The 23,199-nt window shown below is 43.1% G+C and overlaps 1 protein-coding gene across 1 annotated transcript in view; it reads right to left on the bottom strand.

Moving 5' to 3' along the window:
- LOC140485920 (NXPE family member 3-like) overlaps window positions 1-23,199 on the bottom strand; it is a 65,836-nt gene that overhangs the window by 25,603 nt on the left and 17,034 nt on the right. The window lies entirely within an intron of this gene.

Below are 23,199 nucleotides of genomic sequence, written 5' to 3'. Positions count from 1 at the left end.
GTCCTGTCGGTTGTCATTTGATTTCTGGATCCAATTCAAAATTGTTCTGAGCTCCAAAGGATTTATTTCCACTCTGGTCATTTTCTATCCTGGTAACCACAGACCTGCTTGTCGTACTGAAGATTTTTTTTTATCCCCTGGAGATTCTCCCTCTCATGTAAGCGGAGTCAATCTTCCAGGTTTATTCTAAATACTCATGAATTTGATCTGTTTAACCCGAGTGCAAGCACCCACCCACAGTTCTGTGCAATGAACCATGTAGATTGTCAGCTGATAACTTCTCTCTCTTTTTCTCTCTGTTTCTCTCTCTCCCCTGCACACCTCCAATCCTGGCAAACTGAAGCCTATGAAGTTCTATCATATTTTGGGCAAACTTGCAACCCAATACCTCCATGGTTTCACAACTCTCTTTCTCTCAAAGTCTGTTACTATGGCCACATGCTTCATATAGACTTTCTATCCAGGTAAAAATGCTGAATAGCTCTTCCTTAGACCCAACCGTACTCTATCTTGGAAGCAAATGAACAGTTTAAAAGCATGATCATTTATAACTTGGCTTCTTCAACATTTTCCTGGGAATTGAGAGTCTAGCAATCTAACCTCTGTAAGAACAGGTACTGCTGCCATAGTCTCCACGTGTGAACATCTTACATGTTCTTTCCAGTCAAGCAGCCTCAGCCTTTAAAATAACAGCCCACAGGCCAGAATCGCATCACCAAGTCACTCTTCAGTTACAAGTGCACAGTACATGGGCTCTGACCAGTTTGCTCAAAGCTAGTCCCTAGAATGAGGCGACTTTCCTTATAATGACACCAGGAGAAAGTGAAGACTGGAAATGCTGGAGATCAGAGTCGAGATGTTTCCGGTAAACATAAAAACCCTTTATCACCAAAACGTCGACTCTCCTGCTCCTTGGATGCTGCCTGACCTGTTGTGCTTTTCAAGCACCATACGTTTGAGACTTTCTAATGCTCCTGTTTATATTTGGCAGCTAGGGCTCCTTGATTGGCCCAGGTGAACAATCCATTCAAGGATCTCAGGCTACCAACCCCAATCAAGGATCTCATAATCAATGCGATCCATTTGGCCATGGTTCCAAACATGACATCCCTCCCCAGTAAGTCCAGAGATATAGATCTCTTGCAACTTCTCCTTGGGACATTTTTATACCTTGTACGGTTCCCCTGACTTGGAATCTAAAATAGTCAGCATGTACCAGACCATTGCCCATTTCTTGCACCCGGAGTCATCTGGGGAGAGTTTCTTCATCTCCTTTGGCAATAATAGTATTGAGGTTGATTCCATCATGCCTCTGAGATTTCCTTGACACTAGACAAATTGAGGAGAACCCATGGTTTCTGACAGCCTTTTTGGCTATTCTGAAGGGCCAGGTATGTTTTGCTCCTGCCCTGTTTGTGTGGTAGCAGCTTCCTGGAGATCCACGTATTTGTTCAGGACTGCCTCACCCGCCTTCGCCTCTGAGCTTACTTTTACAATCAGGACTCCTGCCCACCTTCCGAGGACCCCTTTGCCTGCCTCCAACACACTCCATCCGCCTGGACACCCCGTGGTGGCCTAATACCCGCCCTCCACCTCTTCATTTCCAACTGCCACCGAGACATTAACCGCCTCAACCCATCTACCCCCCTCCTCCACTCCAATCTCTCACCCTCATAACCCTCCACTCCCTCTGCTCCAATCCCGACCTCACCATCAAACCAGCAGAAAAAGAGGGTGCAGTGGTAGTTTGGCGCACTGACTTCTACACCGCTGAAGCCAGATGCCAACTCAAAGACACCTCCTTCTACCGCCCCCTCGACCATGACCCCACACCCCCCCCATCACCAAACCATCATCTCCCAGACCATACAGAACCTCATCACCTCAGGAGATCTCCCACCCACAGTTTCCAACCTCATAGTCCGGGAACCCCCCCACTGGCCGGTTCTACCTCCTTCCCAAGATCCCCAAGCCTGACCACCCTGGCCGACCCATTGTCTCAGCATGCTCTTGCCCCACTGAACTCATCTCCACCTACCTCGATACTGTCCTATCCCCCCTAGTCTAGGAACTCCCCACATACGTTCGAGACACCACCCACGCCCTCCACCTCCCCCAAGACTTCTGTTTCCCCAGCCCCCAACACCTTATCTTCACCATGGATATCCAATCCCTCTACACCGCCATCTGCCATGACCAAGCCTCCAAGCTCTCCATTTCTTCCTCTCCTGACGTCCCCAACAGTACCCTTCCACTGACACTCTCATTCGTTTGGCTGAACTGGTCCTCACCCTTAACAATTTCACCTTCAAATCCTCCCACTTCCTCCAGACCAACAGGGTAGCCATGGGAACCCATATGGGCCCCAGCTATGCCTGTCGCTTTGTTGGCTACATAGAATAGTCCATCTTCTGTAGTTACACTGGCACACTCCGCACCTCTTCCTCCGCTACATTGATGACTGCATTGGCGCCACCTCATGCTCCCGGGAGGAGGTTGAGCAATTTATCAACTTCACCAATACATTCCATCCTGATCTTAAATTCACCTGGACCATCTCTGACACCTCCCTACCCTTCCTGGACGTCTCTATCTCCATTAATGACAACCAAGTTGACAATGACATTTTTTACAAACCCACCAACTCCCATAGCTACCTGGATTACATCTCTTCCCACCCTACCTTCTGCAAAAATGCCATCCCATATTCCCAATTCCTCCGCCTCTGCCGTATCTGCTCCCAGGAGGACCAGTTCCACCACAGAACACACCAGGCGGCGTCCATCTTTAGAGAACGCAATTTCCCTTCTCACGTGGTTAAAGATGCCCTCCATCACATCTCATCCACATCCCACCCCTCCGCCCTCAAACCCCACCCCTCCAACAGTAACAAGGACAGAACCCCCCTGGTGCTTACCTTCCATCCTACCAACCTTCGCATAAACCAAATCATCCACCGACATTTCTGCCACCTCCAAATGGACCCCACCACCAGGGATATATTTCCCTCCCCACCAAATTCAGCTTTCCGCAAAGACTGTTCCCTCCGTGACTACCTGGTCAGGTCCACGCCCCTCAACCACTCACCCTCCCTTCCTGGCACCCTCTTCTGTCACCGCAGGAATTGCAAAACCTGTGCCCACACCTCCCCCCTCACCTCCATCCAAGGCCCCAAAGTAGCCTTCCACATCCATCAAAGTTTTACCTGCACATCTGCCAATATCATTTATTGTATCTGTTGCTCCCGATGCAGTATCCTCTACACTGGGGAGACCGGACGCCGCCTACCAGAGCGCTTTAGGGAACATCTCTGGGACACCCACACCAATCAACCCCACCACCCTGTGGCCCAACATTTCAACTCCCCCTCCCACTCTGCCGAGGACACGCAGGTCTTGGGCCTCCTTCACCACCGCTCCCTCACCACCCGACGCCTGGAGGAAGAACGCCTCATCTTCTGCCTTTGAACACTTCAACCCCAGGGCATCAATGTGGACTTTACCAGTTTCCTTATTTCCCCTTCCCCCACCTCACCCCAGCTCCAACCTTCCAGCTCAGCATCATCCTCATGACCTGTCCTACCTGTCAATCTTCCTTCCCACCTACCCACTCCACCCTCCTCCCTGACCTATCACCTTCATCCCCACCCCCATTCACCCATTGTACTCTTTGCTACCTTCCCCCACCCTCCTCTCTGACCTATCACCTCCATCCCCACCCCCATTCACTTATTGTACTCTATGCTACTTTCTTCCCACCCCCACTCCCCCCTCATTTATCTCTCCACCCTGCAGGCTCCCTGCCTCTATTCCTGATGAAGGGCTTTTGCCTGAAATGTCGATTTTCCTGCTCCTCGGATGCTGCCTGACCTGCTGTGCTTTTCCAGCACCACTCTAATCTAGACTTTGGTTTCCAGCATCTGCAGTCCTTGTTTTTACCTGAACACAAACCCTGACCCTCACATCAAACTTCCTTCCCTGAAGTAAATTGTCCCTCTCACTCACAGAAGGCATGTGGCCAGCGTTGGTATTCCTACTGCTACCTCCCCCTCTCCCCCAGGTCTAGAAATATCAGGTTTAACCTGGTGCGGAGTCTTCTCCCCATCAGCAACTCTGCAGGAACTATCCTCTGATCGCGAGAGGGGTGGTCCTATAATTGAACAGGAATCAGGTCAGTTTGGTATTGAGTGAAACTGTAGGCTGTTTCTTTCAGCCTGTTTTAATGTTTGGACTGCTCTTTCCATCAGACCATTGGATGATGGATGGTATGGAACTAGCTGAACATGCAAAAGTGCCATTCGACATCAGGAAATACGCATGCGTGACTAATGACTTTGGGAGTCTCCGTATTGCAGATGATGCTCGCAGCTTTCAATCATCATTCCTGAGTTTGCTGAATAAACTTTATGTACGTCTAACCACTTTGAATGGGCATCCACGATGATCAGGAACATTGAGGCCATGAAGGGACCATCATAGTTGACGTGTTACCCAGTCATTCCCACAGATGTAGGGGCTCAGCCAACGGTAATTCTTGTTCTTGTTGGCACTCTGGGCCCTCCCCTCCAATGCAGCTCTGGCAGCATCCAATCGATAGCTTCTTGCTAGATCTTCATCTTGGAAGGCCCTGGTGGAGTTCAGCCAGTATCTGGAAATGACCTTTACTTGGGATAATCACCTTTGCTCCCCACAGTAAAATGGCATCCTCAATGGTGATCTGGCTTTGTGGGTCCAGAAAGATTTCAGTCTTGGTTGTGATGGCCGTTCTGTTTCCCCCATTACCACTAGCTGTTTTAGTTTTGCTAGGGTGGGATCTTTTGGTGTCCATAGGTGGATATTGTCAGCGGTGACCAGAAGGGTGCCCAGGAAGTTTAAAACCAGAACAGACTCTTCCAAGGCAGGCACCACCGAGGGAGTATCTGCAAGTGGGAGGAGCCTCAAGGCATCTGCGTTAGCCACTTGGCCTCCTGGACAGTGTGCTAACTAGTACATGTACACACTGAAAATAAGGGCCCATTGCTGAATTCAACCAGAAGTTATAAGCAGCACCAACATGTCTTCTTTAAATAGGCACATCAGGAGATTGTGGTCTATTACTATTACAAATTTAAATCCATAAAAGGTGTTGGTGGAACTTTTTCACACCAAAGATGGCCGCCAAATCTGTAGTTGCATCAGCCAAAGCCCACGAAGCATATGCTATCAGGCACTCCTCTCTGTTAGGCCACTGGTGAGCTAACACTACCCCAATATTGTATGGGGAGGTACTGCATGTCAGCAATACCTCTTGGTTAGGATTAAAGCAGGTCAACAACTTAGATGACAAAAGCTGCGTTTTCACTTCCCTGAAGGCTACTTCTTGGCCACGTGACCATTTCAATGCTGACCCTTTTTCATTAGCGGGTGGAAGGGTACCAAGACAGAAGCCAGTTTGGAGCTGTGATGGTTGCCTGCCTGCAGACAATGGGTAGTCAATTAAAGTGGAAGACTAAGTCATCCTCAAGTGCAGCAGCTGGAAGAGAGATCTCACTTCTAGTCATTTTTAATTTCAACAGTTTCTCTCCTGAAGTGACACTTCCCTCCGTTAGTAAAATATCAGCAGACCTCAACTTAGTGTTTGAATTCTTTATTTGGCCCCCCAGAACCAGAAGCTCTTTAATTGAAGGCTCTCTGCCACTAACTGTTCAATCTGCAAAGTTTTCTCTCTGATATTTGTGAATACAACAGGGCAAGGTCAAGATACAGACTTGATTCTGTGGTGCAGGGATCCTGATCTCAAACAAAAGATTCGGCCACAGTGATTATGCTAACTGCTCTGTAAACGTTCTGGTTTCCTTTTTCACTTTACTTAAGGTGCAGGGTAATGTGTGTAGTTTTCTGTGGAAGATTACAGTTAGGACATCTGCCTTGGCCTCACTTCCCTCTTTTCAAACAATGTTAAACTTCTGATAGACAATTAGAGAAAGAAAAGATCACAAGTCAAACTTTACGTTTATTCCTAAACTGAAATATTATGGATGTATATCTCCTAAATTCACAACCCACCATGAATTCCCTGTTTTCCTTCTACTTCCTTTTTAAATAGTGTGGTTATCGTTTCCTTTGACAGCCATGTTTGAGGTACATTTCCTGTTTTTTTTTGTGTCAGACAAGAATGAGCAATTGTTGCAGTTCCTTGTTACGGTCTTTAAATGTTTGCCATTGCCTGTCCACCATCATCCCTTTAAAACGTTTTCCCAACTTACCATAGTTAAAAATTGCACAACACCAAGTTATAGTCCAACAGGCTTATTTGGAAGTACAAACTTTTGGAGTGCTTCTCTTTCATCAGGTAGCTAGTGGAGTTGGATCATAGGGCACAAAATTTACAGAAAAAGATTATAATGTATGTAAATTTGCTCATTAAGCTGGAATGTTTGGTTTCAGACATTTTGTTACCATACTAGGTAACATCATCAGTGAGAGTGTCCGGTAAAGTGCTGATGTATTGTTCTGCCTCTCTATTTATAGGTCTTGGTTTCTTAAGGTGGGTGATGTCATTTCCAGTTCTTTTTTTAAGGGAAGGTAGATAGGATCTACATTGGTGTGTTTATTGATAGCATTAAAATGCCATGCTTCTAAGAATTCTCGTGCATGTCTTTGTTTCATCTGTCCTAGGATGTGTGTGTTGTCCCAGTCAAAATGGTGTCCTTCTTTGTCTGTACGCATGGAAACTAGTGATAGTGGCTCGTGTCTTTTGGTAGCTAGTTGGTGTTCATGTATCCTGGTAGCAAGTTTCCTGCTTGTTTGTCTGATGTTTTTTATATAGTTCTTGTTTGGCATTTTCAGTAAGAACAGAGAAAATGGTAAAACAGGGGTTGGTATGGCACTGTTAGTCAAGGACAATATTACAGTTGCAGAAAGCATGTTTGAGAACTCCTCTACTGAGGAGAGGTTACCCCGTTAGACCTTTTCTACAAGCCTCCGAATAGTTCCCGAGATATAGAGGATAGGATTGCAAAAATGATCCTTGATAGGAGCGAGAGTGACAGGGTAGTTATTATGGGGTCTTTAATTTTCCAAATATTGACTGGAATACTATAGTTCAAGTACTTTAAATCGGTCAGTTTCTGTCCAATGCGTGCAGGAGGGTTTCTTGAAATAGTACGTTGACAGGCCAACAAGAGGTGAGGCCACATTGGATTTGGTACTGGGTGGTGAATTCGGCCAGGTGTTAGATTTGGAGGTGAGCATTTTGCTGGTAGTGACCACAAATTGGTTATGTTTACTTTAGTGATGGAAAGGGATAGATATATACCGCAGGCCAAGAGTTATAGCTGGAGAAAGGCAATTCTGATGCGATTAGGCAAAATTTAGGATGCATAGGATGGGGAAGGAAACTGCAGGAGGTGGGCACATTGAAATGTGGAGCTTATTCAAGGACCAGCTACTGTGTGTGCTTGATAAGTATGTACCAGTCAGGGAGCAAAGAAGTTGTTGAATGCGGGAGCTGTGGTTTACTAAGGAAGTTGAATCATTTGTCAAGAGGAAGAAGAAGAGAGGATGAGATGTGATGGCTCAGTTAGGGAGCTTGAGAGTTACAAGTTAGCCAGAAAAGACCTAAGGAGAGAGCTAAGAAGAGCCAGGAGGGGACATGAGAAGTCATTGGCAGATAGGATCAAGGAAAACTCTAAGGCTTTCTATAGCTATATCAGGAATAAAAGAATGACGAGAGTAAGATTAGGGCCAATCAAGCATAGTAGTGGGAAGTTGTGCATGGAGTCAGTGGTGATAGAGGAAGCGCTAAATGAATACTTTTCGTCAGTATTCACACGAGAAAAAGACAAGGTGGTTGAGGAGAATATTGAGATACAGGCTACTAGTCTAGATGGGATTGAGATTCACCAGGAGGAGGTATTAGCAATTCTGAAAAGTGTAAAAATAGATAATTATCCTGGGCCAGATGAGATTTATCCTAGGATTCTCTGGGAAACCAGGGAGGAGATTGCCAAGCCTTGGCTTTGATCTTTCTGTCATCATTGCCTACAGGGATAGTGCCAGAAGACTGGAGGATAGCAAATGTTGTCCCTTGTTCAAGATGGAGAGTAGAGACAACCCTGGAATTTAAAGACCTGCCAGCCTTACTTTGGTTGTGGGTAAAGTGTTGGAAAGGGTTCTAAGAGATAGGATTTATAATCATCTAGAAAGGAATAACCCAAGAAAACCTAAATACATAAATAGAAAGTGGGCCATGTTACCAGTGCTTCATCCGGAGGCTCACTGGTGATGTTACCTAGTATGGTGATGAAACATCTGAAAATGAACCTTCCACCTCAGCGAGCAAACCTACATCCAGAACCTCAACAAAAGCTACAAATCTTTGCAAAACCCACTAACTTTCTCTCACTCTCTCTCTCCCTCACATGCACACACACATACATATAAGGCTATGGGGTGATCTGAGCTGAGATATCATCTCAGGAAGGTGACTTGAAAGTAGTTCTGGGACTTGCATATTGGTGAATCGAAACCTACAACCCATTCTAAAAAATGAAAGATTTAATAGCAATCCAGGTTTGTTCAATGTCTCACATCACTGTATGACACTATGAATATAAGCTTGTACTCCCAATTAAACCTATAAGCTGGACTATAACCTGGTTTTGTGTGATTTTTAACTTTATCCACACCAGTCCAACACCGGCACCTCCACATCATGGCTAATTTATCATAGCCAACTTGAGCATCATGCCATCATAGCTTCCTTTATTTAGATTCAGGACCATAGTCTCACAATCAACTGAGGTATTCTCCAACTTAATAAATAATTATCATATTATGGTCACAGTGGGATCTTGGTATCAATCCTTGAAGAAGAGGACATATGGATAAGGTGGGTTAAGAAGGCATACACAATATTTGCCATTACTATTTGAGGCATTAAATACAATAACAGGGAAGTTCTAATGGAGTAGTATATAACATTTATTAGACCATAACTGAAGTAGACTGTGCAATTCTGGTGACCACATTATGGAAAGGATGTGTCAGAGCAGAGAAGGTTGAGGGGAGTATCTGATTAAGTTCTACAAAATTATGTGGGACATTAATAACATAGATAGGAAGAAACCCTTCCATTTAGTAGAGGGATCAATAAGTAGAAGGTTTGATTTAAACTAAGGACAGGAGGTTTAGAGAGGATTTCAGAAATCTGTATTTTACCCAGACGCTGGAAGATATCTACATTTCATTGCTTGAAAGGATGTTGGAGGCAGGAACCATCACAACATGTAAGAGATATTTAGATTAAATGCTAATGCCTCTCTTTGTGCTGTAAAATTTTCCGTTCATTCTAAAAGCCCTGAAACTTGGTTTCCAATCTTTAATCTTATTAGTAACACATTTTTCAAATTCTGCAAAGCCATCACAGAGGAAATCATCAAACTGAATTGTTAATATTTCTGAAAGTTTCCCTTTATATCAGTAAAGCATAGCACTCTTGGGACCTGCTGTAAATGAACACAGCTATTGTCAGCAAAAAAGGTCTCCTGAACAAAATCAATTCCTCATATCATCACACAGACATATTTAATTTCTTTTTCATATTTTCCCTTTTGCATCACTTGCCCTTTTGGCAGGTTTCAGAATCATTTATTTGAGTTGTTTCATCCAACAGAAACACGGCTTTTACATCATTTGATCTATACTCCTGTGGATATAGACCAAAAATCTAAAAAATAAGATCTTTAGAATTACTTTTCCTACTGTGGAAAAGTCCAATCTAACATTCAAATCAGCCAACTGACTCCAAAATCTGATGCAATTAGCTTTGTATTAGTTTACTAGTTGCATGTTTGTGACATTTTCCACACAAAACCACCTACCAGACAAAGCTGGCTATTTCATACTTCAAAACAGACCCCAAATGCCTTCTAACTGTTTAATTCCTTTGTTTTGCCTCTCGTTAGTTTATCCTCTTAATTTTTGGATGTGATCAAATCTACACAGCCACCAGGCCTTCTCCTTTTTGTATGTGGAGCCCTGATTTAATTGTGTAATCTATTCAAGCTGCAGGATTAATACTGTAAGAACTCACATATGGTTGGAGACCTTTTCTGTCTCCTACACATCACTCTCAGAAACACCATTAGAATTCACACTACACTTTTTTTCCACACTTTACCCCATTCTATCAGTTCATAGATGTAATTTCTTGGCCTTGAATATCTTGAACATCAATCCAATATTTAACCTTGTCGTAGCTTTTCCTGCACAATGTATAATACAGCTGGAAGAATGTGAACAGTTCTCAGGAAAGGTACACTGGCATTAGAGGCAGTCCAGAGAAGATTCACTGGGCTGATACCAGATACGGAGGGGCTGTTTTATGAGGAGAGGTTGAGTAGATTGGGCCTGTGGTCATTGTAATATAGAAAAATGAGAAGTGGCTTTATTGAAACACAAGATTTTTATAGGACTTGCCAGGATCGATGTGGAAAAGTCATTTCAGCTTGTGGGAGAATCTAGGACCAGAGTGCTTAATCTCAGAGTAAAGAGTCACACATTGAAGACAGAGAAGGAATTTGAGAGGGTAGAGAATCTGTGGAATTCTATACTGCAGAGGGCTGTGGAAGTAGGTTCGTTAAGTATTTAAGTGTTATGGACCAGGCCAGACCCCCTCAAAACATTTTAAAAATGTAGCCCAGGCCCTGACTTTTTTTAATTTAAAAGGCAGATATGAAGTGGACATTCCAGGAGTGATGCAGCTGGTCAAGCCACTAGGCTATAAGCAAAACGCAATTTATTTACACACTACGGTTGAAACACAAACAAAAGAAAACAGAATTTAGAATAATGTAACTATTTGAAAACCCAACAGACATGATACTGCAACTTACAAAGAAGCTGTTCCAATCCCTGCAACGTTCCACACATGTACCTCTTGGCAAAAGTTAAATTCAAACACAGTTTCTTAAAGGCAGGAAAGATTTCAGAGAGAAGAGTCAGGAGAGAAGAAACATCTGTTGAAGCATGGAACTTGTTTCACTGTAGCTGCTTTCCTGCTACCAGCAGTTTCTGATTGCCCACTAAAACAAATCAAACTAGAAAAAAACCTGAATTGGGAGAACTGACCACTCCCCTGCCATTGTTTAAAGTAGACATTTCCAGGCATAGTGGCATCTCTGCATTTATGATCCCCATTAAAAAAAAAACCTTATTATGAGGTAAAAAGGCGGCTGAGGGATTTGAATGTCCAGTATTCCATAAGATATCTGGCAATATGAGGAACGGCTGAGGATACTGGGATTGTATTCGTTGGAGTTTAGAAGATTAAGGGGAGATCTAATAGAGACGTACAAAATAATACATGGCTTTGAAAAGGTGGATGCTAGAAAATTGTATCTGTTAGGCGAGGAGACTAGGACCCGTGGACACAGCCTTAGAATTAGAGGGGGTCATTTCAGAACAGAAATGCGGAGACATTTCTTCAGCCAGAGAGTGGTGGGCCTGTGGAATTCATTGCCACGGAGTGCAGTGGAAGCCGGGACGCTAAATGTCTTCAAGGCCGAGATTGATAGGTTCTTGTTGTCTAGAGGAATTAAGGGCTACGGGGAGAATGCTGGTAAGTGGAGCTGAAATGCGCATCAGCCATGATTGAATGGCGGAGTGGACTCGATGGGCCGAATGGCCTTACTTCCACTCCTATGTCTTATGGTCTTATGGTCTTATAATATTATGTTTCAGCCATGGAGGGTCCATGTTTAACTTTGACTCACCAGAAAAAGCTAAGGACCTCCTGGATACTTTAAAATAGACTGGCTGGTTTGAATAATATGGACAATAATGTTTACTTTGGTTTTCTCTGTAATTTGCTTAGTTTACCTGGTTGTTGGGGTTTTTAAAATATATGTGCGGGTCCTAATTTTTTTTTCTTTTTCTCTCTCTTCTCCCTTCTCTCTCCCCTCCCATTATTCTTTGTTCCCTTTTCTCATCATTTCCTTTTTGTTTTTCTCCCTTGGTATGAGATAGGGTGGGTGGGGGGGGGGGGCGCAGGTGGTTTATGTATTTCTTTTCTACCAGGTGTGCCTACGGTTAAAGTATAGATGGGGCAGGTTTAGCGCCCACTTTTAACTCGCTTGTTATAAGATGTGTGCAACTTTTTCTTAATTTGTGTTGTCTGAGACTGGGGCACAGCTTCAGCTAGAAGGAGCCATGGAGGGGGTTAGTGGGTAGTATGAGCGCCTCCTGTGGGCAAAGGGGAACGTCTCCTTTCATTTGTGTTATATGTTGGTTTGTTGTAGAGGTAGTTGTTAGAAGTTTTGATTCGGTAATTTTGGTAGTTGTATTTTTAAATTCATACAAACTGTTTGCTGCTTTCTCTTGGTGCGCTATGAGTGGGGTTCTTCCTCCTGGGGGGTCACGGACTGTCTCAGACAGCTACGGCTAACCATTCGTTTAAATGGTGCACCTGGAATGTTAAGGAAGTTATTCACCAATTAAAAGAAAAAAAGATACTTTCAAGCCTTAGAAAAGAGAGGTCGATGTAGCCTTGCTGCAAGAAACACATTTAACCGATAAAAAGTACTTGAAGTTACAGCAAAGAGGGTTTGGACAGGTGTTTTTCTCATCCTTTAATTCAAAAAGTAGAGGAATTGCTATACTTATCCAGAAGACTCTCCCATTTCAACTGTTAGACCAAATTAAGGATGAATATGGGAGGTTTATGATTCTAAAAGCATTAATGCATGGAAAGAAGTATGGGATTTTGAGTGAATTTTGCCCCCTGGCACATCCCCTCAAATTTTTAACTGATGTGCTTTCCAGGCTGATGGCCCTTGGGGCGTATTGTAAAATTTTAGGGGAGACTTTAACTGACTTATTGACCCTGAAGTGGCCAGGATGCCTCGTGGCCTTGTGGGTATGACCCTGCAATCTAGGCAGCTGGTGGACCTGAACAGGGAGCTGGGGTTGGTGGACATGTGGAGATATCTTCACCCCGAAGGTGGGATTTCACCTTTTTCTCTGATCCACATCAGTGCTATACCAGGATTGACATGTTTTTTGCCCCATTGACCTTTTTGAATTTGGTGCTGTCTTGCAGAATCGGGAACATAGCCATTTCCGATCATGTGGCAGTGTACGTGGAGGTTAAGGTCAGTGGTAACAGGACAGGCCCACGGCACTGTCTTGAAGGAAAGCAAGTTTATAAGAGTATTTTTCATGGGAATTTGAAATCTTTTGGGAGATTTATTTGGGTACAACCAGTAATCCATCGGTGATGTGGAAGACTGCCAAGGCCTATGCACGGGATTTGATTATTGCTTACTTGGCGACCCGGAAGAGGCAGAGGGGAGAGCAGCAGCATTTGTTCGAGGCTTGCCTGAAGGCAGCTGAGTTAGCATACTTTGACAGACCGTCTGTAATCAAATTACAGTGGATTATAGCCCTCAGGGCTATTTTGAATGCTGCGTTCACCCAGACAGCAAAGAGAGAACTCTCTTTTGTGAAACACAGATTGTTTGAATATGGTGATAAACCGGGTAGATATCTAGCATACCTGGCCAGAAAGAAGAATGCCCCCAGTCTGACACATCCATCAGAGAGAATGCTGGCGCTCTTACTTGCGATGCCAAAAAGATTAATGCAGTATTTAGGAAGTTTTACTTTGAACTGTACTGGTCAGAGGGCTGTGAGGACATATTGGCAAAGATGCAGTTTTTTTTAAGACCCTGGACCTTCCAGGTGTAACGTCAGAGCAGGCGTCTTTTCTGAATGCCCCTCTGACAATCCAAGAAACACAGGAGGTGGTGAGGCAGCTCCAAGAGTGGTAAAGCGCCCGGCCCAGACGGATTTCAAAGTGAGTTTTATAAGGAGTTTATAGACAAGCTGGCTGGGCCACTGTTGGATACGTATAGTGACTCGTACATCAGGACTGCCTCCCATCCTCTGTGAGAGAAGCAAATATTTCTCTCATTCTCAAGAAAGGGAAAGCTACAGGGGATTGCATTTCGTACAGGTCCATATCACTATAGAACATAGATTTTAAAATTCTGTCAAAAATGCTGGCGTTGAGGCTCTTGCCTTTCATTGTAAAGGAGGATCAGGCAGGTTTTGTTAAGGGTCATAGGTCTACTAATAATATTAGAAGAGTATTAAACATAGTCCAGGTATGCCAGCAAAGGTCGATTCCAAGCTTGGGAGAAAGCGTTTGACTGGGTGGAGTGGCCATACCTCTTTTACGTTCTGGAGTGGTTTGGTCCTGGAGGGGTTTTTGCCAGGTGGGTGGCAGTGCTATATAGTGACCCGAAAGCAGTGGCTTTCATGAATGGTATACGGTCAGATAATTTTAGTATTGGCAGATGCAGCCAACTAGGGTCCCCTCTCTCGCCACTATTATTTAATTGGTGATTGAGCCATTGGCAGAGGCTACAAGGAGGGATCCCAACATAATTGCCCATTGAGGTAGGGTCAGGAAGGCATAAGATCACCCTTTACGTGGATGGCGTTCTTCCCTTTTTAACTGATCCAAATGTGCCCCATTTAATACAAGTGATTAACCTATTTGGTTTGTTTTCAGGGAATAAAATTAATTTTATGCAATCGAGGGCCATGCCTTTGTGAGGCTTTACTAGAATATCCAATCTTGGGAATGGAACCCATTTCCCTTTTAGGTGGTCACAGGGAGGTTTCCTGTTTTTAGGCATTTTTATCACCCCAGCCTTTGATCAATTGTATAAAGCTAACTTTGTGCAGTTGCTAGAGAAGATAAGACAGGACCTTCAGCGCTGGGAGGATCTTCCGATATCCTGGTTAGATAGAATAGCTCTGGTCAAAATGAAAGTTCTTCCTTGTTTATGATATCCCATGCGAATGCTGCCTTTGATGCTGCCTAGGCAAGCACTATGGCTGTTTAACAGTTGGCTTGGATCTTTCATCTGGCATCACAGGCAGCCTCTTATTAAGCTTGCCAAATTGTAGCTTCCACAGGGGATGGGAGGTTTGGATTTCCCAGATTTTAAGAAATATCAGTTGAGTTCCTGACTACCCAATGTGGCGACTTTGGCTTGCCAGGACCCACGGTCAATCTGGTTGGACATTGAGGCCCCCCAGACAAAATGGCCCCTCATCAATTTGTTCATGGACAAAGTGAGGAATGTTATGGACCATTGCAGAAAGCTGATTGTCCTTAACATGGTTAATGCATGGAGAATGATGCTGCATGGTGAGGGTAACTTACAAAAAACTTCCCTGTACACTCCCATAGTGGGAATGTTAGGATTCCAGCCAGGGTCAATGGACTCTGACTTTGAATGCTGAAAGTCTAGAGGAGTCTTCTGTTTGGGAGATTTATTTGACGGGGAGGTCTTTCACGCAGCTGAGTCAGAAATATGAGCTATCTAGGAGGGACCTTTCATTACTTACAGGTTAGGGACTTTATACAGAAAAAGACTACATTGATGGTTAGTCCCTATAACTCCGATATAGAGAGGAGAGTGCTTTGGTCTACGGGCGCTGTCTCAGTCAGCACCCTCTATCACTTGTTCGGAGGTAATTTTTCAAAGGACATTGAGTGGCTGTGCAGAATCTGGACTCAAGAATTGGGGTGGAGATCTCGCCAGAGGCATGGGAGAATATTTGGGAGAATGTAAGGAAGATTTCAATTTGTAAGAGGACGCAGGCAATGCAATTGAAGGTACTCCACAGAACTCATTTGGCACCGAAGCAGCTTGCCAAATTTAAGACATGAGCAGCCCCAATGTATCCAAAAAGTAAAACAGATGTTGATACTCTTACTCATTGCCTGTGGTCATGCCTCAAACTTCGTAGGTATTGGGGTGTTTTTGCGAGTGTTTTGGAAGAGGTCTTGGGAACTGAGGTTAAGTTGGATCCAGTATCCCTCCTTTTGGGTTTGCCAAATCTCCCTTCTTTGGATGCGCATGGGAAGAAACCGTTTAATATTCTTTCATTCTGTGTGAGGAAGAACATCCTGATGAGCTGGGTGTCAGAGAATCTGCCAGGATTCTTGGGGTGGCGTAGTTTAGTTATGGCTCACATCCCCCGGACTTCCTTATAAGTATGGTGCATCAGAAAACAGAACTGCTTTATAGAACATGGCAACCCTTTCTGAATTATATAGATGCAGACTTGTTGGCTATTTTGTTCAGGGCCTTTGTGTAGTCATGAGGGCTGTGATTAGCGGTCCGGAGGCCCTTGGGAGGAAGAACTCTGAACGAATACGGGTTTGCTTACTGATGCTCCTGATGATGGGGAGCTTTGGTGGGATTGCGCTGAGTGCGGTAACTGAAGGTAATTTAATTTACCTTGGTTTAATATAGTTTTTTTTAGTTATTTATTGAATTGAAGTTTTTGCAGGATTTTTTCTCTCTCCTCAGTGGTTTTTGGAGTAGAATAGTAGTATGTTTACTGTTACTGTCATTATATTATAAGGTTGTTACACTGTTTTGCAGTGATTGGTAATTTAGTAAAAAAATTTAAAACCTTTTTTCTCAATAAAAATACTTACAAAATAAAAGAACATTTTGGAATATTGCATGCAATTCTGGTCTCCTTCCTATCAGAAAGATGTTGTGAAACTCAAAAGGGTTCAGAAAAGAGGTTGGAGGATTTGAGCTATAGGGAGAGGCGGGAGAGGCTGAATAGGCTGGGGCAGTTTTCCCTGCAGCATCGAAGGCTGGGGGGTGACCTTATTGCGGTTTATAAAATCATGAGGGGCATGGATAGGATAAAGAGACAAAGTCTCTTTCCTGGGGTGGGGGAGTCCAGAATTAGAAGGCTTATGTTTAGGTTGAGAGGGGAAATATATAAGAGAGACCTAAGGGGCAACTTTTCCATGCAAAGGGTAGTATGTGTATGAAATGAGCTGACAGAGGAAGTGGTGGAGGTTAGTATAATTACAACATTTAAAAAGCATCTGGATGGGTACGTGAATAGGAAGGGTTTCGAGAGATATGGGCCAGGTGCCGGCAAGTGGGACTTGATTGGGTTGGGATATCTGGTTGGCATGGACAAGTTGGACTGAAGGATCTGTTTCCATGCTGTACACCTCTGTGACTCTATGACTCCAAAGAAAATTTCAGCAACCTGAATTAGATTTTGAAAGGGAGAGAGAAAGAGAAAAAATAAATGGCAAAAAGGTAAAAGAAAATCAAAGCATTAGATTTCAAGAAAAATGCATGAATTAGAATAAGAGAATAAAAGTAACATTTAAATCATTGAGGACAGCTTCAATTCTTGATGTTGTGAAACTTGAAAGGGTTCAGAAAAGGCTTACATGGATGTTACTGGGGTTGAGGGTTTGACCTACAGGGAGATCCTAAATAGGCTGGGGCTGTTTTCCCTGGAAGAATGGAGGCTGTGAGGTGACCTTATAGAGATTTATAAAATCATGAGGGGCATGGATAGGGTAATTGGACAAAGTCTTTTCCCTGGGGTGGGGAGTCCAGAACTAGACGGCATAGGTTTAAAGTGAGAGGGGAAAGATATAAAAGGGACCTAGGGGATATATTTTTCATGCAGAGGCTGGTGCATTATGGAATAAGCTGTTAGGGAAAGTGTGGAGGCTGGTATAATTGCAACATTTAAAAGGTATCTGGATAGGTATATAAATAGGGAAGGTTTAAGAGATATATGGACCAAGTGCTAGCAAATGGGACTCGATACATTTGGGATATCTGGTAGGCATGGACAAGTTGGACCAAAGGGTCTGTTTCAGTACTGTGAATCTCTAAGACTATGACCTGAATGGGTATCAATACATTGAGCTTTTGGTTTCAACTCGACAAAAATTAATGACTTAGGGCCTGAATTTGTTGAAGAAAAAGTCTGAATGTATTTTGTTTCACTGGGAAAACTGCCATGAAACAATGCTGTTCAAAAAGTCATTTAATACAGAACATATTTATAAGGAGGATTACAGTCTTATTCAGCTATTTCAGATGTACAGTCTGGTGGCTATGTCATAGTAAAAAACGGTTATTTTCAATGCATAAGAGTTAGTATCAGAGGTTTCTAGACAGAAATTAATAAAGAAAACTTTTGTAGAATTTGGTAGAGATTGGGAAATGATATGTGAACGGTTGCATCGGTCGATGAAGGCTAAACAAGCTTGTGATAACCTTAGAGAAGTAATACTTAACAGAAGAATTTAAAATTAGTGTTCTGCTGGGAATAAGCTCTCTCATTAAAACCATAAAGTTTCTAAGGTAAGGAAACCTTCTGATGAAGATGAGTTATCTTATAAGCAAATTAGCAACAAGCCTTTCTTGTTAATCTTAGAGAGAAACTGAAGACATAAGGTATCAGATCAAAGTGAACAAATTGGCTTGTGTGGGAGGGTAAAACAGAGCATCTTCACAGTAGTTATGAGAGGCAGTCTGGAGGTCAGGACCGTTTCAAGATGCTGACATGTTTTCATTGTCACATAAAAAGATGTGTGAAAGCTGAATGTTGTAAGTCATGAAGTACAACCATAGCTGCTGTGGTTCTGTTCACCGAGCTGGGAATTTGTGTTGCAGACGTTTCGTCCCCTGTCTAGGTGACATCCTCAGTGCTTGGGAGCCTCCTGTGAAGCGTTTCTGTGATGTTTCCTCTGGCATTTGTAGTGGTTTGAATCTGCCGCTTCCAGTTGTCAGTTCCAGCTGTCCACTGCAGTGGCTGGTATATTGGGTCCAGGTCGATGTGCTTATTGATTGAATCTGTGGACAGATTCAATCAATAAGCACATCGACCTAGACCCAATATACCAGCCACTGCAGCGGACAGCTGGAACTGACAACTGGAAGCGGCAGATTCAAACCACTACAAATGCCGGAGGAAAGATCACAGAAGCGCTTCACAGGAGGCTCCCAAGCACTGAGGATGTCACCTAGACAGGGGACAAAACGTCTGCAACACAAATTCCCAGCTCGGCGAACAGAACCACAACAACCAGCACCCGAGCTACAAATCTTCTCCCAAACTTTGTACAACCATAGCATTTACAAGGGTACAAAATGCACCTTCAGAAAATGCAGTGCAAATAGGAAAAAAATGATGATAAGTTATTAGGTTTCTCTGCCACAGGGAGAAGGTAGCAGGCTCATTGTGGCAATTGTATGTTTAAAGATTAAGCATTCTCATTCTTGTCTGGTAAGACACAATTGCTGATGCTGGCAAATGATGAGAATTGCTGTTAAAGAAAATTTGTGAAATAATATGTACCAATATGAGGTTTGTTTGAATTTGTTTACCTGCTGCTTGTATGGAATCAATTTAAAAAATGTTTTTATTTTCAAGCTTGTAATAGTTGAGGTTGTCCATAATTTGCTATTGTTGGTATAGATTTGTGTGAATAGGGAATCTCCTGGTGATGGATAAGCTTTGGCTGTCTCCAGTGGTTTTAGGAATACCTGTTGAGCTTTTGAAACCGATGACAGAAAAACATCAGCTGTCTTAAAACAATCCCTGACTTGCAGTAACTGTGCTGCAGAAATAAATCCTTTTACTGAAGATGTGTTGGAAGAGTCAGAAATGACAATGCTTAATTTAAAAAAAATTGTTGCCTCAGGCTCAGAAGAAGTGTACATTAAAAGGAGACAGGTAAAGCTATCTGAATTACAATACATATGGCAATCTTAGGCAATGTCTGGTAAAACTGATAGCAATCATAGTCAAACGTATTGGAGAAGTAAAAGAAAAGAATGCTTTGAAGATAAGAGACACAGCTAGATCCAACACTGACACTATATAGCAGCAAGAAACTGTAGTTTTATTATTCTTTCAATTGTTGCCCATCCTTAATTACCTTTGAATTGAGTAATTTGCCAGACCATTTCAAAGAGAAGTTACAAATCAATCATATTGATGTGGGTCTGAAGCTACATATAGACCAAAATGGCTCAGTATGGCAGACTTCCTACCTCTAACAACATTAAGTGAACCCAATGAGTTTTTACAATAGTCAATGATAATTGTCACAATTATTATTACTGAGACGATCTTTAGATTACATTAGATTCCCTAAAGTGTGGAAACAGGCTCTTTGGCCCAACCAGCCCACACCGACCTTCCGAAGAGTAACCCACCCAGATCCATTTCCCCTCTGACTAATACTATGGGCAATTTAGCATGGCCAATTCACCTGACTTGCACACCTTTGGACTGCGGGAGGAAACCAGAGCACGCGGAGGAAACACACACAGACACAGGGAGAATGTGCAAACTCCACACAGACAGTCGCCTGAGGCTGGAATCGAACCTGGGACCTGGCGCTGTGAGGCAGCAGTGCTAACCACTGAGCCACCGAGCTGCCCAGAACTTTTAGGTTCCAGAACTTTTAACTCAATTTAAATTCCTACCAACTTTCTTGGAGTGCTTTGAGTTCAGGTCCCTAACTCTTCAATAAATTGTTTAACTATTGTTTCTTTTTCACCAAACCATGCTGACTCTTCCCAATTAACTTGCGTTCTTCAAAGTCTACAGTCATAACCTCATTAATGATTGATATTAACAGCTTCTTCATAACAGATTAGGCAAAAACAATGACTGCAGATGCTGGAAAGCAAATACTGGATTAGTGGTGCTGGAAGAGCACAGCAGTTCAGGCAGCATCCAACGAGCAGCGAAATCGACGTTTCAGGCAAAAGCCCTTCATCAGGAATATGTCAGGCTAACTGACCCAAGTTTTAGAATTTACTGCTCTCATCCCTTCTTGAATAGAGGGATTGTATTTGCTACTTTCCAGTCTGATAGAATCTTTCCTTAAATCGAGGAAGTTTCGGAAAATTATCAGCGATGCATCTACTACGTCACTAGCCACCTCTGTTATTATCCTAGAATGAAGTCGATCAGGACCCAAGGATCTCTCAGTCCCCAGCTCCATCATTTGCTCGGTCACACTTCCTTAGTGTTTGTAATTTCACCAAGTTCCTGTCTCCCTTCCACTTCCCAATCTATACCTGTTACCACACTTTCTTTTGCATCCCATCAATTCAGAAGCAAAATATTTATTCATTTGATCCACCACTTCATTACTAATACTTTTTGACCTACTATTCTCAAGCAACTGAGAACTAACGCACAGTTCTAAAGAAAGGTCACTGGACCTGAAACGTTACCTTTGCTTTATCTCAACAGATGCTGCTAAAGCTGCTGAAATATTCAAGTGATTTCCATTTTTGTTTCACATTTCTATCATCCACATTCTTTGGTTTATTTTTAGCACATTCGTTATTTACTCTTTGCTTTTTTAAATGTCTGGAGAAATTCTTGGGATCTATTCTTTCATTTCTAGCTAGCTTCTTTTATGTATTTCTTCTGATTAATTTGATAGTCATTCTTTGCTGTTAATTACATGCTGTCCAGTCATCTGACCAGCCACTTGCCTTTGTGCAATTATATGTTTTCTTCCTTACATTTGTTGCTTACTTAACTTCGTGGATGCGCTGGTGATTATTTTCCAGAGTTCAATAGAATCGGGGTTGGTTCCTGAGGATTGGAGGGCGGCTAATGTTGTGCCACTTTTTAAGAAGGGTGGGCGGGAGAAAGCAGGAAATTATAGACCAGTTAGTCTGACCTCAGTGGTGGGAAAGATGCTGGAGTCTATTATAAAGGATGAAATTACGGCACATCTGGATAATAGTAACAGGATAGGACAGAGTCAGCATGGATTTATGAAGGGGAAATCATGCTTGACTAATCTTCTTGAATTTTTTGAGGATGTAACTCGGAAGATGGACGAGGGAGATCCAGTGGATGTACTTTACCTGGACTTTCAGAAAGCTTTTGATAAAGTCCCACACAAGAGGTTAGTGAGTAAAATTAGGGCGCACGGGATTGGGGGCAAAGTACTAGATTGGATAGAGAATTGGTTGGCTAATAGGAAACAAAGGGTAGTGATTAACGGCTCCATTTCAAAATGGCAGGCAGTGACCAGTGGGGTACCGCAGGGATCCGTGCTGGGACCGCAGCTTTTTACAATATATGTAAATGATATAGAAGATGGTATCAGCAATAACATTAGCAAATTTGCTGATGACACAAAGCTAGGTGGTAGGGTGAAATGTGATGAGGATGTTAGGGGATTACAGGGTGACCTGGACAAGTTAGGTGAGTGGGCAGATGCATGGCAGATGCAGTTTAATGTGGATAAATGTCTGGTTATCCACTTTGGTGGCAAGAACAGGAAGGCAGATTACTACCTCAATGGTATCAAATTAGGTAAAGGGGCTGTTCAGAGAGATCTGGGTGTTCTTGTCCACCAGTCAATGAAGGCAAGCATGCAGGTACAGCAGGTCGTGAAGAAGGCTAATAGCATGCTGGCCTTCATAACAAGAGGGATTGAGTATAGAAGCAAAGAGGTGCTTCTGCAGCTGTACAGGGCCCTGGTGAGACCACACCTGGAGTACTGTGTACAGTTCTGGTCTCCAAATTTGAGGAAAGACATTCTGGCTATTGAGGGAGTGCAGCGTAGGTTCACGAGGTCAATTCCTGGAATGGCAGGATTGCCTTACACGGAAAGACTGAAGCGACTGGGCTTGTATACCCTTGAGTTTAGAAGACTGAGAGGGGATCTGATTGAAACGTATAGGCTTATGAAAGGACTGGACACTCTGGCAGGAGGGAACATATTTCCGTTGATGGGGGAGTGCCGAACCAGAGGACACAACTTAAAAATACGGGGTAGACCATTTAGGACAGAGATGAGGAGAAACTACTTCACACAGAGAGTGGTGGCTGTGTGGAATGCTCTGCCCCAGAGGGCAGTGGAGGCCCAGTCTCTGGATTCTTTTAAGAAAGAATTGGATAGAGCTCTTAAAGATAGTGGAGTCAAGGGGTATGGAGATAAGGCTGGAACAGGATACTAATTAGGAATGATCAGCCATGATCATATTGAATGGCGGTGCAGGCTCGAAGGGCAGAATGGCCTACTCCTGCATCTATTGTCTATTGTCTATTGTCTATTCTTCAGATGGTAGGTCTTTCCTTGGAATTTTTCTCCGTAGCACAAATATATTTGTACAAAGTTTTCTGTAATCTCCGTGTAATTGTTTGCCACTATATCTCTAAGGATTTATTCCCTAGCCTCCTGTCCTTGTTTACTACAACAAGCTCAGTTTTAATTCTCAAATGGTCTCAAATACTTTAAATTAAGTTTAAAATATTTTAGTCTTAGACTCAAATTGCTCCCTTTCAATCAAAGTAAAATTCAATCATATTATGA

Source organism: Chiloscyllium punctatum, chromosome 15 (assembly GCF_047496795.1).
Source record: "Chiloscyllium punctatum isolate Juve2018m chromosome 15, sChiPun1.3, whole genome shotgun sequence".
NCBI lineage: Eukaryota > Metazoa > Chordata > Chondrichthyes > Orectolobiformes > Hemiscylliidae > Chiloscyllium > Chiloscyllium punctatum.
The sequence above is the reverse complement of the archived record's forward strand: the minus strand, read 5'-3'. Positions and strand labels throughout refer to the sequence as shown.